The sequence below is a fragment of the Penaeus monodon genome, chromosome 6 (assembly GCF_015228065.2).
Source record: "Penaeus monodon isolate SGIC_2016 chromosome 6, NSTDA_Pmon_1, whole genome shotgun sequence".
In the NCBI taxonomy this organism is placed as follows: domain Eukaryota; kingdom Metazoa; phylum Arthropoda; class Malacostraca; order Decapoda; family Penaeidae; genus Penaeus; species Penaeus monodon.
The window spans coordinates 31,978,824-31,983,823 of record NC_051391.1 but is presented as its reverse complement, the minus strand read 5'-3'; positions in this window follow the sequence as shown (position 1 = coordinate 31,983,823).

The following is a 5,000-nucleotide window of genomic DNA, read 5'->3' as shown; positions in this document are numbered from 1 at the left end:
CCCTATCACCCTCCCGTCAACCCAATCGCCACCCCACCCCACCCCCCCCCACCCCCAGTCCCCCCTTCTCGCACCTTCCCCACCCCCACCTCTCATCCCCCTCCCTTTACCCCCTCCTCCCACCCCTCTTCCCTTCCCCCCCCGATCTCCCCCCCTTCCGTCAAAACCCCCTTTTTTCGGGGCCCCCGGGCCCCTTTTTCCCCTCCACGCCCCCCCTTTGCCCTTCCCCCCCCCATCGCCCCTCCCCTTTCCCCCCCCTCCCATCGCCCCCACCCCCCTTTTCCCTCCCCCCCCTCGCCCCCCCCCCTTTTCCCCTCCCCTTCCCTCACCCCCCTTTGGCCCCCCCCCCCTCCCCGCCCCACCCCCTTTGCCCTCCCCCTCCCAAACGCCCCACCCCCTTTTCCCCCCCCCCCCCCCATCACCCCACCCCGTTTGCCCCTCCCATCACCCCCCCCCTCCAATTATCCCCCCTTTGCTCCTCCCCCTCCCATCGCCCCACCCCTTCGCCAACTCCCCTTTGTCCCTCCCCCTCCCAATTTGCCCCAAACCCCCTTTTTTCCGCCCCCCCCACAACCCCCCCTTTGCCCCCCCCCCCCTCCCCCATCGGGCCCCCCCCCTTTGGGCCCCCCCCCTCCCATTCCCCCCCCCCCCTTTGGCCCCCCCAAACCCCCCATCGCCCCACCCCCTTTGCCCCCCCCCCCTCCCTCCCCCCCTTTTCCCTCCCCCTTTCCCTTGGGCCCCCAGGGAAAGTTCCCTTTTTTTTTTTTTAAATTAACAACACATCCCGCCAACATATGTCACATTTATTTTATCAACAACCAATAGTTATTATTATCGGTAATGTTGTCTATCACTATTTTCTTTCACGAGCTAATACTGTGCGGTATTATAGAAATATCTTTCTATTTCCTTCACCATTTCCTTTTTCTCTCTTTTTCTTTCTCCTTTTCTCTCTTTCTGTCTTCGTATTTCTTTCCCTTTCCTTTTTTTCATTCGCTTTTTCATGTCTCTCTGTTTCATTCTTTTTTTTTTTTACATGGTGTTCTTTCTCTGTGTGATTATTTCCCTTTTCTGTTATATCTGTTTGTCTGTTTTCTCTCTCCATGTATGCATGTATGTACGTATTCATGTATATCTTTTCAACTGTCTGTCTACTTAACCATCTATCTAGTTTTTCCCTTTTTACCTATAATCTGTCTATCCCCTCTGTCTGCTGGGCCCAGTTTTTCTATTATCTATTTTTATCTTACTGTCCTATCTTCTACTTTTTGCTTTTTTTTTCCCTTTCTTTATTTCATTTACCTCGGGATCTCTTTCTCTCTTCGTTTTAAACATTCCCTTTTCCCCTCTTCCTTCTTCTATTCTTGTCTTTCTCTCTCCCTCTCGCTTTCTGAGTAGTTTTATTCCAGCTCAAGTTCTCCCTCTCTTTACCCCTTTTCTCTTCTCAGTCTTCTTCTCCCACTTTTGCTGACCTTCTCTCCTTCTCTCTCTTGTTCCTTATCGTACCCGATTTCTTGTCTATAAATATACACATTAATGTTGTACATACATACATGCTTACAGACATGCAATATATTAAAATATAATATAATATATATAATATATATATTTTATATTATATATATTAAAATTATTATAAAGTATATATAATATAAAATATTATATATATATATATATATATATAATATTTTATATATATATATATATTATATTAAAACACACACACACACACCACACACAACACCACATATAATATGTAAAAATATATTTTATATATATAATATATATATAATATTATTTATATATTATATATATTTTAAAATATTATATATTATATTTTATAATATATATTTTTATAATATATATATATATATATTATGTTTTTTTATCCATATATGTATTAAAATATATAAATTTTATATATTTTATATAATATATTATATATATATTCATTATTGTATATTATATACATTTTATTTATTAATATATTATATATATATTATATATATATTTTATTGCACACCACACACACACACCACACACCCCACACAAAACACCCCACACTTTCACCACAAACACCCCCACACACCCCACACAACACACACACACACCCATACACACACCCACACACACAAACATGCACACACATAGACACACAACAAACACACAACCACACCCCACACCCACACACACACACAATTTTATATATAATATATATATATATTATATATATATATATATACATAATAAAAATTATATATATTTTAAAATATATCTATATATATTTTAATATCTTAAAATTTATATATATCCCTCCATAATATATATATATTTTATATTATATAAAATTATATATATATCTTATATATATTCTAAAAATAATATATACAAAAACCCATAAAAATCTATATATATTATATTTTAGATATTTTTAATTATCAAATTTTATATATTATATTATTTTATATGTTTAAAATTAACACCCCACCCCCACAACACACACACACACACCACACTTATATATATATATATATTAAAATATCTTTTTTATATTTTTCTATAAAATATATATAATTTTACATTATATATAAAATTATTATAAAATATATAAAATATTTTATATATAACATATATCATACATACATACATATATAATATAATATATTTTTTATATATATATATATTTTATATATATATATATATTATATATATATTTTAATACACCCCAAAACACCCCCACGACAAAACACCCACCACAAAATATATATATGTATATATATAATAAATATATATATTATTAAAATAAAAATTATTATATTTTATATATATATAAAATTTTATATATATTATATGTTTTTTGTATCCATATATGTATGTAAAATATATATATATTATATATATATATTTTAAATATATATATATATATATATATATTTTATATTATATATATTATATGATAGATAGATTATATATATATCCCTAAAATATGTATATATATACATATATATATATTATATATTTTTATATAAAATTATATAAATATTAATATTACACACACACACACACTTTCACACACATAAAAAACAAAAAAAACACACACCCACACACACCACACACACACACACACACACACACACAAACAAAACACCCCACAAAAGCACATATATATTATATTATAAAATATATATTTTAATTATATATTATATATTTTAATGTATATATATGTATATATATACATCCCTAATTTTTTACAAAATTTTAATATATATAATATATCTATATTTTTATATTTATATATATATATATATATATATATGCCTCCCTGCTTCGCCTCTCTTCTGTCTCCTTTCAGCTGCCTTTCTACTCTCCTCCCCTCGTCTCCACTCTTTCCATGCCGCTCATGCAAGGCCCGATTGATTCCACCTTGAAAATAACCCCCCATTTATAGGGGTTCATTTTGCCTCCTCCCCCCCCTCCCTCTCTCCCCTCTTCCCTTTCTTATCCCTTGCCTCCCTCCCATCTCCCCCCCCTTTCTCTCTCTTTTTTCCGTTTGTATCCTCTTCACTTTCTTTTTTTCTTTCTCGTATTATTTTTCTTACCTTTGCTTATCTCGCTCACTTCTTCCTTTTCTCTACTATTCCCTTTCCTATCCTTTCTCCTAACCCTCTTTCTCTCTCCCATCCCCAACTTCTCTCCCCTCATTCCTCTCTCTTACCTACCTATTTCTTATAATTCCCTCTCCCTTTCCCCTCTCCTTTCTTCCTTTTCCCTCCTCCTACTTCATTCCCCTCACTCCCCCCCATCCCCTCTCTTCTCATCTCATTCTTCCCCCTCTCTCCCTCTCCCTCTCCTCTACTCCTCCTTCCTTTCGTTCTTTCCCCGCCTTCCCTCTCTCCTCTCTCCCCTTCCTCCTCTCCCTTCTCTTCTCTTCCCCTCTCCTCCTCTATCCCTCCCTCCGTGTCATTTCCCCCAACCATTACGGTCAGCCTCTCCCCCCCCTATCCCCTCTCGAGCAGATATATAATAGAATGTCCCAAGGAATATTTATAAGGGATAGAGATTGGATTCTCTGTTATGATGCGACTCTAATAGTGAGGTGAACACCTACTTGAATATGTATGTGGGAATATGTACGGCGTATTTATGTGTGTGTGTGTGTGTGCTTGTGTGTGTGTGTGTGTGCTTGTGTGTGTGTGTGTGTGTGTGTGTGTGTGTGTGTGTGTGGTGCGCGCGTGTGTGTGTGCACACGGTAAAAGCCCTGCAAGCAACCTCAAAAGGCCCCGCGGAGTCAAGCAATGAAGTTCTCCTGAATCAGTGTTCGTTGATCTAGTGAAGAGCTGCTCCCTGGCCCATTATGCAGGCGGCGCAGCATGGAGAGTCGGGTCCGGCATCAATGAGCGTCTATGAGGCTGATGTCAGAGCCCGCCGCTGGTTCTGCCTTTGAAGATGGATTTTGAGGGATTAAAAAGAAAAAAATGTTCATGAAATTCCGTTTCTGTACGTTTGTTTGTCTGTCTGTCTGTTTGTCTGTTTGTCTGTTGTCTCTCTGTCTGTTTGTCTGTTGTCTCTCTGTCTGTTTGTCTGTTTGTCTGTCTGTCTGTCTGTTTTTCTGTTTTCTTCTCTCTCTCTCTCCATCTATCTATTTACTTATATATATATAAATATATATATATATATATATATATATATATATATATATATATATATATATATGTGGTGTGTGTGTGTGTGTGTGTGTGTGTGTGTGTGTGTGTGTGTTGTGTTGTGTATGTATATATATATATATATATATATATATATAATATATATAAATATATAATAATATATTATGTATATATATATATATATATATATAATATATATACTATATATATATACATACTATATGTATATATATTATATTATATATATATATATATATATATATATATATATATATATATGTATATGTTTATTATATTATTATATATATTATTATTATTTTATATATTTATATTATA